General features: G+C 43.2%; 1 protein-coding gene across 2 annotated transcripts in view; it reads left to right on the top strand.

Moving 5' to 3' along the window:
• Positions 1–269: 269 nt before the first annotated feature.
• LOC139238796 (protein NYNRIN-like) overlaps positions 270–14,497 on the top strand; it is a 30,380-nt gene continuing 16,152 nt past the window's right edge. For both annotated transcript variants that reach the window (XM_070867499.1, XM_070867498.1), the window contains exons 1-2: positions 270–317; positions 4,126–4,241. The gene's annotated coding sequence lies outside the window, so the exon portion shown is untranslated. The remainder of the gene's footprint in view (positions 318–4,125; positions 4,242–14,497) is intronic.

The following is a 14,497-nucleotide window of genomic DNA, read 5'->3' as shown; positions in this document are numbered from 1 at the left end:
TAATTAACTTTTAAAACTGTTACTGTTTAAGATAAATTAGACAGACAATCTGAAAACTATTCTAAAAGATTTTTTTTTTAAATCATTGAAAAATCTCACCTTTCAAAGATTGGTAGTGATCTCTAAACCAGCTGCAGCACTGAAGGTAAAACAAAAATCGGGGGCGCGGCCTATGTAAATGAGCTCCTTTTGACAGTTCCTGTGGGCGGGGACAGACTCCGAAAGAAGCCACAGGCTTCACCCACGTCGTGACGTCATACGCTGCCTGGGAATAATCTTCACTCTATTGGAAGTTCAAGGGGGCGCAGGAGAGAAAGGTAAGTGCGCATTTTTTTAATACTTTATTTTACCAGATTGCCTGTGGGAATGGTGTTACCGGAATTTAAGAGCCATTGTTTCTGAAGCCTCCATTGAGTTTCATTGGAGTAGTATAGGACCAAAGATAAAGCAGTCAGTGGGAATGGGAAGTGGATTTAAAAAAGTGGAGTACCACAAGGAGGTCAGGGTCACACTTCTGACAGAAGCCGTCACCTAATCTGTGTTTGGCGTCCCCAGTGTACAGGAAACCTCAGTGAGCAGCAAATACAGTATACTAGATTCGAGAAATGTCTCAATTTGATTATTTTTTTCTCTTTTCGAATGAAAAGAGTCCCAGTTTCTCTCGTCGCTCTTCAGAACTAAAACCCTCAAAACTTGGTTGCATCTTAGTAGATCTCCTCTGAACCCTTGACATCTTTAAGGCACCCAAAATTGGATACAATAATCTAACAGCATTTTTGTATAGATTAGCATTCCTTTTCGTTACTACATATATTTTATTTATTATATAAAACCCAGAATCCATTTTTTAAAAAAAAAGCATTTTTATCAACTTGTTCTCCCACTTTTAAAGGATGTGTACCTGAACCCACTAAATCTATTTGCCTCTCTACTCATTTTAAAGCTTTACCATTTAGTATACATGTCCTCTCCTTACTCTTCCTATTTCACTGCATTACATTTCATCTGACATCTCTTTGCCCGATTTACATACTTATCTAGGTCCTTCTGTAGCCACTTCAGTCTTCTCCAGAGTTAACTGTGCTCCCTTATTTTTGTGTCATCTACAAATTATTTTTAAAAATTTGTTCTAGAGATGTGAGATACTGGCACTTCATTAGTTGCCCTGAGGGGCATTAAGAGTTAACATGCAGTGTGAAACTGATGTCATGTGTAGGCCAGACTGCGTACCTCAATTCCCTGAAGGACAATAAACAAACCAGGTGGACTTATGCTAATACAGCAGCTTCTATGGTCATTTTTTTCTGGTGTTAGCCCACAAATGACCAGATTTATTAAATTAAATGTCTTAATTTGAGATGCCAGGATTTGAACTCAAGCTCTAGTCCAGTACCATAACGAGGCCAACCCTACCCATTTATGCCCCAGATAAATGTATATAATTACAAGAGCAGCAATGGTCCCAGCATTGACCCCTTTGTGACACCACTGTTTACATTGCTCCACTTCACAAAATGCTCCTTTAACCATTTTCAGTCTTAACTATCTTCTGGACCGTACCGTCACACTCCCTTTATTACATGCCTTAATTTTATTAACCAGCCTTCTATGAGGCACTGTACCAAATAAATCTTGAAAATCCCCATGCACAATGTCCACTAAATTATATTTATTGCTAGTTATTTACTCCAAGTTAAATATTAAATTGACCAGAAACTAGTTGCCTTTAACAAATCCATGCTACGCAGTTACACTGGTAACTTCAGCAGCCATTGTTTTTGATTAGCCATACAACATCATGCTTACTTTGAATTCCACTACTAGCTTTGAAATCGTCAAGATTTAGATGAACTAGTGTGGGAGATGGACTAATGTAAATATTCAGCAGGTGGCAATTTAATTACCAAAATCTGCAATGTTTTAAAGGGCACAGCAGAAAAATTAATGGTCATTTGTAAACTTGTCAAGTGCTCTTCAGTCATAGAACTATTAGTTCTCAATAAATAACCCCAAAAAAATGATCAGAGCCTCCATCACTCAAAATAGTTTGACAAATCTTTTCGGGGGAAAAAAATAGCCAAACACAGAGATCATAATTACACCTCATTGCCACAAGTGCCCTCCACTCTTAAACTAGTCCATACTATTTTTGTTTTTAAAAACTGGCAAAGTATCAAAATATTGATTTGCTTTTTTCTGCAAGTTATAAGCTTTTAGGTTCTCTTCACTAATGGAATAAAAATGGTATTAATCGCTACATGATATTCATCTCAGATTTGGTTAGCTCAGACAAAAAAACTAAATGAGAATAAGCAGACATCATGAGCAGTTACAGGTGTGAAAATTGGGGAAATATCAATTTAACAAATTCTATTTTGCTTGTGTTGGGTTGTACAGGAATTGCCACACATCCTCCGGTCTTGGTACATAGGAACAGGAGTAGGCCATTCGGCCTCTCGAGCCTGTTCCATCATTCAATAAGATCATGGCTGATCTGCAACCTGTCCATATACCCGCCTTTGGCCCATATCCTTTAATACCTTTGTTAACAAAATGCTATCAATCTCAGATTGAAAATTAACAACTGATCTCAAAATTGCTGTTTGTGGAAGAGAGTTCCAAAACGAGGCAAGGGTTTACGGGGAGCAGTCAGGGAAGTGGAGTTGTGACCAAAATCAGATCAGCCAAGATCTTATTGAATGGCAGAGCAGGCTTAAGGGGCCAAATGGCCTACTCCTGCTTCTATTTCTTATAACCTTCTATCACCCTAATTTTACCCCAGAAAGGTCTGGCTCTAGGTTTGAGACGATGCCCCCAGTCCTAAAATCCCCAACCAGTAGAAATAGTTTCTCTCCATCTACCCTATCTGTTTCCCTTAATATCTTGAAACCTTCAATCAGATCACCTCTTGACCACCTAAATTCTAGGGAATCCAACCCTAATTTGTGTAATCTCTCCTCGTAACTTAACCCTTGAAATCCAGGTATCATTCTGGTAAACCTATACTGTACTCCCTCCAAGGCCAATATATCCTTCCTAGGTGTGGTGCCCAGAACTGCTCTCAGTACTCCAGGTGTGATCTAACCAGGATTTTGTATGCTGCAGCATAACCTCTACCCCTTGATATTTCAGTCCTCTAAGATATATAGGCCACCATTCCATTAACCTTTGATTATTTTCTGTACCTGTTAATGACATTTTAATGATCAATGTACCTGAACCCCCAAGCCTCTTTGGAACTTCACTATTTTTAGCTTTTCATCTGTGTTCTATACTTTTTAGGTCCAAAGTGGATGACCTCACATTTGCTTACACTGAAATCTATGCCATTTTTTCCCCCATTCACTTAATCTAGTCATATCCCTTTGTAATTTTATGCTTTCATCTACACTGCCAACAATATCTTTGTCATTGGCAAATTTGGATATATGACTTTCTATGTCGTCATTCAAGTTGTTAATAAATAGAATGCAATACAACTGCATACACTACTTTGCAGCTTGCTACGTAGTTGAAGATATCCATTAAAGGTTTTAATAATCTGTATATATCTTCACAGTAAAAGATACTAATTGGCAGAGCTAAGATCTTCCTTTGGCAAAATCTCAGCTCAAGGGTATGGGAAAAAATGAGGAATAGGGGAGCAAGACTGAGGAATAATATTCGGAATAGATTGAGCAGGGTTTGAAAGCGATCAGATGTGATGGTTTAGTGGGTGGTGAAGATCTGCCCATTAAGGTCCACAGCAAAATTAACTCTCGGAAATTTAATCGCGAGTCACACAATTTCGAATAAAAATCCCCCCCAACTCACAATCTTGTGATTCATAGAAATTTACAGCACAGAAGGAGGCCATTCGGCCCATTGTGTCCGTGCCGGCCGACAAAGAGCTATCCAGCCTAATCCCACTTTCCAGCTCTTGGTCTGTAGCCTTGTAGGTTATGGCACTTCAAGGTGCATATACAAGTACTTTTTAAATGTGGTGAGGGTTTCTGCCCCCACCACCCTCTGGGTGAAAGAATGTCCCTTCAAATTCCCTCTAAACCTCCTATCAATTACTTTAAATGTATGCCCCCTGGTTGTTGACCCGTCTGCTAACAAACAACAATTTTTTTATTTATATAGCGCCTTTAACATAGTAAAACATCCCGGCAGGAGTGTTACAAGACAAAACAAATAAACTTGACACCGAGCCACAAAAGAAGAAATTACGGCGGATGACCAAAAGCTTGGTCAAAGAGGTAGGTTTTAAGGAGCGTCTTAAAAAGGAGGAAAGATAGGTAGAGAGACAGAGAGGTTTGGGAGGGAGTTCCAGAGCTTAGGGCCCAAGCAGTTGAAGGCACGGCCACCGATGGTTGAGCAGTTATAATCAGGGGTCCTCAAGAGGGTAGAATTTGAGGAGCACAGACATCTTGTGAGGCTGAAATAGATCAGAGATAGGGAGGGTGCAAGGCTATGGAGGGATTTGTAAACAAGGATGAGAATTTTGAAATCGAGGCGTTGCTTAACCGGGAGCCAATGTAGGTCAGCGAGCACAGGGGTGATGGGTGATTATGACTTGGTGCGAGTTAGGACACGGGCTGCTGAATTTTGGCTGACCTCAAGTTTACATAGTGTAGAATGTGGGAGGTCAGCCAGGAGTGAGTTGGAGTAGTCAAGGTAACAAAGGCATGGATGAAGGTTTCAGCAGCAGAAGAGCTGAGGCAGAGGCGGGCAATGATACGGAGGTGGAAAATAGCAGTTTTAGTTATGCCGCGGATGTGTGATTGAAACTCATTTCATGGTCAAATATGACACCTAGGTTGCGAACAGTCTGGTTTAGCCTCAGATAGATGCGATGGAGAGGGATGGAATCAGTGATTAGGGTACGCAGTTTGTGACGGGGGACCAAATACAATGGCTTCGGTCTTCCCAATATTTAATTGGAGAAAATTTCTGCTCATCCAGTACTGGATGTCGGACAAGTAGTCTGAAAATTTAGTGACCAAAATAAAATAGGTCCTTCCTATCCACTATCTAGTCTCCTCATAATTTTATACACCTCAATCAGGTCTCATAAGAATGCAAGAAATAGGAGTAGGAGCAGGCGATACAGCCCCTCGAGCCTGCTCCACCATTTAATACAATCATGGCTGATCCGATCATGGACTCAGGTCCACTTCCCTGCCCGTTCCCCATACTCCCTTATCGGTTAAGTCCATTAAGTGGACTTTCCAAGACCAGTTTCACCCACACACAAGATGTTGAAGCAGAAGCCCTGACACACTGACTTGTTGACCAACTGGTCTGGCATACTGTCAAATCCCATGTGCCCAGACAGCGAACGGTTGCGGGTACCTTTGGTCATCTGCCGAGCTATGTCAGCAGCCGCCATTGTCGATCCACGGGTGAGCCTCAGCTTCCTCTGTTCGAGAGAAAACAACCCCAAATTATCCAATCTTTCCTCATAGCCAAAATTCTCCATCCAGGCAACATCCTCGTAAATCTCCTCTGTACCCTCTTTAGTGCAATCACATTTTTCCTGTAATGCTAGGCCAGAACTGCACGCAGTACTCTAGCTGTGGCCTAACTAGTGTTTTATATTGTTCAAGCATAATCTCTGCTCTTATAATCTACGCCTCGGCTAATAAAGGCAAGTATCCCATATGCCTTAACCACCTTATCTAACTGTCCTGTTACCTTCAGGGATCTGTGGACACGCACTCCAAGGTCCCTCTATTCCTCTACACAGCTCAGTGTCGTCTAATTTATTGTATATTCCCTTGCCTTGTTCGCCCTCCCCAAATGCATTACCTCAAACTTCTGATGGAATTCCATTTGCCACTGTTCTGCCCTCATCTCACCTCAGAAAACTTACGAGTTTAACGGTTGTTCCAAACCAAAGCTTCTGTACAGAAAAAACAGACTCTACCCATGTGTCTCTATGTGTAATGTTCCAATTCTGGAAGGGGACGGCCTCCCATCACCTGGACATTGATTGACGGGTGTGTTTCGATGGAATCTTCGCAAAGCATAAAGGAGGCATGACCGTGCCAGGAAGACACTGACTGATTGACTCTGCAAGATGATTCAGGCGGAGTGTGGGCAGGGCTAACTGCTTGTTCACTGACTGACTCAACAAGCTACCCGCTGGAGTGGAACTACAGAACCAGTGGAAACCTGTTCAACCTTTGTCATCTCCAGGCTAGATCCAAAACCGTCCCAACCTCTATCGCGAACTACAGACAATGCTTGCGTCTGAACTCCAAACCAGAGAGTCAACATCTTCAATGAGACGTACGAAAGCATGGGCCTTACACTAAACATCCTTAAGACAAAGGTCCCCCACAAAACCGACCCCGCCACACAGCACTGCCCCCAGTCATCAAGATCCACAGCACGGCCCTGGACAATGTGGACCACTTTCAATACCTCGGGAGCCTATTATTAGCAAGGGCAGACATCGATGATGAGGTTCCACACTGCCTCCAATGTGCCAGCAGCCTTCGGTCGCCTGAGGAAAAGAGTGTTTGAAGATCAGGCCCTTAATTCTGGCACCAAGCTCATGGTCTGCAGGGCTGCAGTGATACCAGTCCTCCTGTATAGAAACATAGAAACATAGAAAATAGGTGCAGGAGCAGGCCATTCAGCCCTTCGAGCCTGCACCGCCATTCAATGAGTTCATGGCTGAACATGAAACTTCAGTACCCACTTCCTGCTTTCACGCCATACCCCTTGATCCCCCGAGTAGTAAGGACTTCATCTAACTCCCTTTTGAATATATTTAGTGAATTGGCCTCAACTACTTCCTGTGGTAGAGAATTCCACAGGTTCACCACTCTCTGGGTGAAGAAGTTTCTCCTTATCTCGGTCCTAAATGGCTTACCCCTTATCCTTAGACTGTGACCCCTGGTTCTGGACTTCCCCAACATTGGGAACATTCTTCCTGCATCCAACCTGTCCAAACCCGTCAGAATTTTAAACGTTTCTATGAGGTCCCCTCTCACTCTTCTGAACTCCAGTGAATACAAGCCCAGTTGATCCAGTCTTTCTTGATAGGTCAGTCCCACCATCCCGGGAATCAGTCTGGTGAATCTTCGCTGCACTCCCTCAATAGCAAGTATGTCCTTCCTCAAGTTAGGAGACCAAAACTGTACACAATACTCCAGGTGTGGCCTCACCAAGGCCCTGTACAACTGTAGCAACACCTCCCTGCCCCTGTACTCAAATCCCCTCGCTATGAAGGCCAACATGCCATTTGCTTTCTTAACCGCCTGCTGTACCTGCATGCCAACCTTCAATGACTGATGTACCATGACACCCAGGTCTCGTTGCACCTTCCCTTTCCCTAATCTGTCACCATTCAGATAATAGTCTGTCTCTCTGTTTTTACCACCAAAGTGGATAACCTCACATTTATCCACATTATACTTCATCTGCCACGCATTTGCCCACTCACCTAACCTATCCAAGTCACTCTGCAGCCTCATAGCATCCTCCTCGCAGCTCACACTGCCACCCAACTTAGTGTCATCCGCAAATTTGGAGATACTACATTTAATCCCCTCGTCTAAATCATTAATGTACAATGTAAACAGCTGGGGCCCCAGCACAGAACCCTGCGGTACCCCACTAGTCACTGCCTGCCATTCCGAAAAGTACCCATTTACTCCTACTCTTTGCTTCCTGTCTGACAACCAGTTCTCAATCCACGTCAGCACACTACCCCCAATCCCATGTGCTTTAACTTTGCACATTAATCTCCTGTGTGGGACCTTGTCGAAAGCCTTCTGAAAGTCCAAATATACCACATCAACTGGTACTCCTTTGTCCACTTTATTGGAAACATCCTCAAAAAATTCCAGAAGATTTGTCAAGCATGATCTCCCTTTCACAAATCCATGCTGACTTGGACCTATCATGTCACCATTTTCCAAATGCGCTGCTATGACATCCTTAATAATTGATTCCATCATTTTACCCACTACTGAGGTCAGGCTGACCGGTCTATAATTCCCTGCTTTCTCTCTCCCTCCTTTTTTAAAAAGTGGGGTTACATTGGCTACCCTCCACTCGATAGGAACTGATCCAGAGTCAATGGAATGTTGGAAAATGACTGTCAATGCATCCGCTATTTCCAAGGCCACCTCCTTAAGTACTCTGGGATGCAGTCCATCAGGCCCTGGGGATTTATCGGCCTTCAATCCCATCAATTTCCCCAACACAATTTCCTGACTAATAAAGATTTCCCTCAGTTCCTCCTCCTTAATAGACCCTCTGACCACTTTTATATCCGGAAGGTTGTTTGTGTCCTCCTTAGTGAATACTGAACCAAAGTACTTGTTCAATTGGTCTGCCATTTCTTTGTTCCCCGTTATGACTTCCCCTGATTCTGACTGCAGGGGACCTACGTTTGTCTTTACTAACCTTTTTCTCTTTACATACCTATAGAAACTTTTGCAATCCGCCTTAATGTTCCCTGCAAGCTTCTTCTTGTACTCCATTTTCCCTGCCCTAATCAAACCCTTTGTCCTCCTCTGCTGAGTTCTAAATTTCTCCCAGTCCCCAGGTTCGCTGCTATTTCTGGCCAATTTGTATGCCATTTCCTTGGCTTTAATACTATCCCTGATTTCCCTAGATAGCCACGGTTGAGCCACCTTCCCTTTTTTATTTTTACGCCAGACAGGAATGTACAATTGTTGTAATTCATCCATGCGTTCTCTAAATGTCTGCCATTGCCCATCCACAGTCAACCCCTTAAGTATCATTAGCCAATCTATCTTAGCCAATTCATGCCTCATACCTTCAAAGTTACCCTTCTTTAAGTTCTGGACCATGGTCTCTGAATTAACTGTTTCATTCTCCATCCTAATGCAGAATTCCACCATATTATGGTCACTCTTCCCCAAGGGGCCTCGCACAATGAGATTGCTAATGAATCCTCTCTCATTACACAACACCCAGTCTAAGATGGCCTCCCCCCTAGTTGGTTCCTCAACATATTGGTCTAAAAAACCATCCCTTATGCATTCCAGGAAATCCTCCTCCACCGTATTGCTTCCAGTTTGGCTAGCCCAATCTATGTGCATATTAAAGTCACCCATTATAACTGCTGCACCTTTATTGCATGCACTCCTAATTTCCTGTTTGATGCCCTCCCCAACATCACTACTACTGTTTGGAGGTCTGTACACAACTCCCACTAACGATTTTTGCCCTTTAGTGTTCTGCAGCTCTACCCATATAGATTCCACATCATCCAAGCTAATGTCTTTCCTAACTATTGCATTAATCTCCTCTTTAACCAGCAATGCTACCCCACCTCCTTTTCCTTTTATTCTATCCTTCCTGAATGTTGAATACCCCTGGATGTTGAGTTCCCAGCCCTGATCATCCTGGAGCCACGTCTCCGTAATCCCAATCACATCATATTTGTTAACATCTATTTGCACAGTTAATTCATCCACCTTATTGCGGATACTCCTTGCATTAAGACACAAAGCCTTCAGGCTTGCTTTTTTAACACCCTTTGTCCTTTTAGAATTTTGCTGTACAGTGGCCCTTTTTGTTCTTTGCCTTGGGTTTCTCTGCCCTCCACTTTTCCTCATCTCCTTTCTGTCTTTTGCTTTTGCCTCCTTTTTGTCTCCCTCTGTCTCCCTGTATAGGTTCCCATCCCCCTGCAATATTAGTTTAACTCCTCCCCAACAGCACTAGCAAACACTCCCCCAAGGACATTGGTTCCGGACCTGCCCAGGTGCAGACCGTCCGGTTTGTACTGGTCCCACCTCCCCCAGAACCGGTTCCAATGCCGGTATGGATGAGACACGTGGACCATGTACAGTAGACACCTCAAATCACAGTAGAAATGCCACCAACGATGTCTCCGCAAGATCCTGCATCGCCTGGGAGGACAGATGCACCAACGTTAGCGTCCTTGATCAGGCCAACATCGAAGCACTGACCACACGACCAGCTCCGTTGGGCAGGCCACATTCTTTGCATGCCTGACAAGACTCCCAAAGCAAGCGCTCTACTCTGAACTCCTACACGGCAAGCAAGCCCCAGGTGGGTAGAGGAAACGTTTCAAGGACACCCTCAAAGCCTCCTTGATAAAATGCAACATCCCCACTGACACCTGGGAGTCCCTGGCCCACGACCACCCTAAATGGAGGAAGTGCATCTGGGAGGGCGCTGAGCACCTTGAATTTCATCGCCGAGAGCATGCAGAAAGCAGGCACAGAGAGCGGAAGGAGCGTGCGGCAAACCAATCCCATCCACTCTTTCCTCCAACGACTGTCTGTCCCACCTGTCACAGAGACTGTAATTCTCGTATTGGATTGTTCAGTCACCTAAGAACTCACTTTGAATGGAAGCAAGTCTTCCTCGATTGAGGGACTGCCTATGATGATTGATAGACAGAACTGTACCTGTCCTGCCTCAGAAAACCAATACTTACCTGTGTAGTATCAGTGTAGACGATAGGGAGTCACCAGCATGCTGTTGCCTGCAGGTGTCAACGAAACAAAGTTTATACACACACATGGAACACAACAGGAAGCTAGATTTATCCCAGGAGAATAATGATGTCACCTGCAAGTTATGAGGGCTATTTTCCACCAGTGAGATCGACTGCATTCCACTGTTTACTGTCCACTTTTAAAAATTCCTAACGCTCAAATTGAACAATGGGCCAATCAGTGGGATAGGATGATGAATGACACCAAGTGCAATTTGATGACTTTTCATGGTTCAACACGGGATCTTGAAATTTTGGTAAAAAAGTTAGAAGGGGCGTCTACTAATTATTAAGGTCAGCACCTATGGAACCAGGCGGATACCAATTTTTGCTTAGAGATATTTGGGAAAAGGGGGCAAGAGGAGTTCTGATCTTGATAGCACAAATTTTCAATGCACGTCAAGCAGGTGGCATACAAAATGGGTATCAAAGCAGTTCTGAACTATGAGGTGTGCAACAGAAGGCTTCCTTCAATTTGTGAAATCCAGAAACTAAGCTGTGAGGGTTCTTGTAGCAAAAAGGGGAAAGAGTTTATGATGGTAGCTGTCGGAAATATGAACACTAAATCCTGCACAAAGACCACAATATACCAGGAATATTGTATAGAAAGTTCTCATGTGAAATCTCAGTTCAAAGGCATCAGATATTAATTTTTCTTAAATTGTCGTCTTCTAAATGTACACATTGAGCTGCTTTTTCAAGGTGGGGCGAGAAGAAGAGGAGAGGGGGTTAAGAGAGGGAGTTCCAGAAAAAGAGACGAAGCACCAATGGTGAGGTGAAGGGACTGGGAATGCACAAATGACCAGAGTCAAAAGGCTAAAGGATGCAGGAGGAGGTATAAAACTGGAGGAGGCTGCAGAAAGTTGGGTTGAGGTCATGATGGGATTTGAAGACACTGACAAAGATTCTAAACTTAAAAAGTATTGAAGGGGTCACACAGCCAAAGTTAGTTTGTGAAAATGGAGATAAGTGTAAACAGGACTGAGTGCAGAAAAGAACAAGAATGGCCAAGTTAGAAATTATGGAGGTTGGAGAGTCAGAGCCAGAGAGCATGGGTGAAAACTATTCGATCAATGACAAAAGCATGGATAAAAGATTTCAGCAGTGCAGGAGTTGAGGTAGGAGCAGAAACAGGCAGTGTTGCAGAGATAGAAAGAAGAATGGTGATGGGTAGAAACATAGAATATTGGTGCAGGAGTAGGCCATTCAGCTCTTCGAGCATGCACCACCATTCAATAAGATCATGGCTGATCATTCGCCTCAGTACTCCTTTCCTGCTTTCTCTCCATACCCCTTGATCCCTTTAGCCATAAGGGCCATATCTAACTCACTCTTGAATATATCTAACGAACTCGCCTCAACAACTCTCTGCGGTTGGGAATGCCACTGGTTAACAACTCAGTGAATATGTTTCTCTTCATCTCCGTCCTAAATGGCTTACCCCTTATCCTTAGACTGTGTCCCCTGGTTCTGGACTTCCCCAACATCGGGAACATTCTTCCTGCCTCTAACCTGTCCAATCTCGTCAGAATTTTATATATTTTCTATGAGATCCCCTCTCATCCTTCTAAACTCCAGTGAATACAGGCCCAGTTGATCTAGTCTCTTCTCATACGTCAGCCCTGCCATCCCAGGAATCAGTCTCGTGAACCTTCGCTGCACTCCCTCAATAGCAAGAACGTCCTTCCTCAGATTAGGAGACAAAAACTGAACATAATATTCCAGGTGAGGACTCACCAAGGCACTGTACAACTGCAGTAAGACCTCCTTGCTCCTATACTCAAATCCCCTAGCTATGAAAGCCAACATACCATTTGCCTTCTTCACCACCTGCTGTACCTGCATGCCAACTTTCAATGACTGATGTACCATGACACCCAGGTCTCATTGCACCTCCCCTTTTTCTAATTTGTCACCATTCAGATAATATTCTGCCTTCCTGCTTTTGCCCCCAAAGTGGATAACCTCACATTTACCCCCATTATACTGCATCTGCCATGCATTTGCCCACTCACCTAACCTGTCCAAGTCACTCTGCAGCCTCTTAGCATCCTCCTCACAGCTCACACCACAACCCAGCTTAGTTGTTATCTGCAAACTTGGGATATTACACCATGTGGTGTTTGGAGCACAGTTCTGGATCAAACGGAGGTCAAGGTCTCCCACTATCTGCTTCAGCCTGAATGAATGAGTGGCTGGGGAGAAGGGTGGAATCAGTAACAAGGAGCAGAGTTTATGGTGGTGGCCAAAAACAATGATAAAACACATCTTAACTCCTGGACTATCTCAGACACAGCAAATATAAGTGCAGGTTTTGGTTCACAGGGGAGCGGAAGATTGATTTTAGGAATGCTCGTCTCTTCCTAGTGGCAGGTGGCCCAAGCCATAAATATATATGCTTAATTGTATAACTAATTTATACTGGTCACCGTAACCTTAAACTGTGATGCATGGCGATAACAAATATGATTTTTTTAAAATTGTAAAGCATTTTCAGATGCAATAATAGTTTTTGTAAAGAGCTGTGACCCGTTAGATTAAAAATAAAGCCACTAACAAGGTTTATTATCAAGCTATCAATCTACACTGGTTTATGTTTGAAAAAAATAGCAACTCATGATTGCTTATAAAGAGTCATGATTTAAAAAAATTTATGGGTTGGCATTACAGGGTTCACCTGATGGGGAGTGGGGAGAGAAGAGGGGTGCTGGCAGAAAGCAACTAGTATCACCTGGTATAAAAAACAGGAGATGCTGGAAATACTCAGTCGGTTAGACAGCATCTGTGGAGAGAAACAGAGTTAACATTTCAGGTCGATGACCTTTCACCAGTTCTGATGAATGGTTATCGCCCTGAAACGGTAACTCGGTTTCTCTCTCCACAGATGCTGCTGGACCCGAGTATTTCCAGCATTTTCTGGGGTTTTTTCAGATTTCTAGAGCCTGCTTTTGTATTAGTAACTCCTGGTGTTCTGATCTTAAAATAGGATTATTGTTCATTTTTGTAGTTTAGGATTATTATACTAATAAATCAACCTGACATTTGTACAGCTTTAATACTGTACCTGCATTAGTGTTTCCACATCCAGGATGTGGGCATTGAAAGTTTTTTAAAAAAAGGTCCCAGAACCTGCCACCATTTTAAAGTTAGTCAACAATACAATTTATCTTATGGTGACCCAAGATGGTGTAAACAGATTTGCAAATCAAAGCAATTTAGCTGTTAATGCCCATTTTAAATTGTTAGCAGCAGTAATAGATCGGCTCCTTCAATTTTGGTTATATTTATCCTTGCACTCTTTATCTTCGGTAAAAAACAACAAATCCGTAAAACGGAATATTAACCGCAAGCACTTTTGACAGCAGTGCCATAGCTAAAAAGATTTTCATAAAGCTCTCCACCATCTGCTCGTCCCTGACCACTGTCCAACAATTCCTGCCGGATAGTGGGGGAGGCAGGATCTGGCTCCAAGACAACTTCCTTCTCTCCCCCACACACTTCCATTACCCTTCCCATCAGCATGGATCGAGCATAAAAGAAACAAAGAACACAGTTTGACAACATACTTGGAGAGCTGCCATCACTTGTGGATCCATATCCTAGCATAAATTACTGTCTCCAGGAGAGATTGGGGAGAAACAATCCCGTTAATTCTTGCTTCAGTGATACTGGTTTCAGTGGACTGGCGTTTTATTGCACTCAGGACAGGTTACTGGTGTATGGTGGTAAAACCATGGCACTCTGATTTTACATCATGTCACACAGCTGATCATTTTTAGTTCATTGTTCTAGTGAGTTCACCCATATTTCATGCAGAAATTAAAATATTCAACAGCAATATTTTGCCCCCCCCATGCCTCCTACTCTTCACTTGTACAAAATGATATTTAATTGCACATTAAAAGATGCGAGGATAAATTTGACCAGCCTCAAAACTAGACATCAGAAAAAAGGTGTCCACTTTTCTCCCTCTCTCCAGAATCAATCACTTTTTATTCCCTC

This window comes from Pristiophorus japonicus, chromosome 2, assembly GCF_044704955.1.
Source record: "Pristiophorus japonicus isolate sPriJap1 chromosome 2, sPriJap1.hap1, whole genome shotgun sequence".
In the NCBI taxonomy this organism is placed as follows: Eukaryota; Metazoa; Chordata; class Chondrichthyes; family Pristiophoridae; genus Pristiophorus; species Pristiophorus japonicus.
Note: the sequence above shows the minus strand (reverse complement) of the source record. Positions and strands in the feature narration are given on the sequence as shown.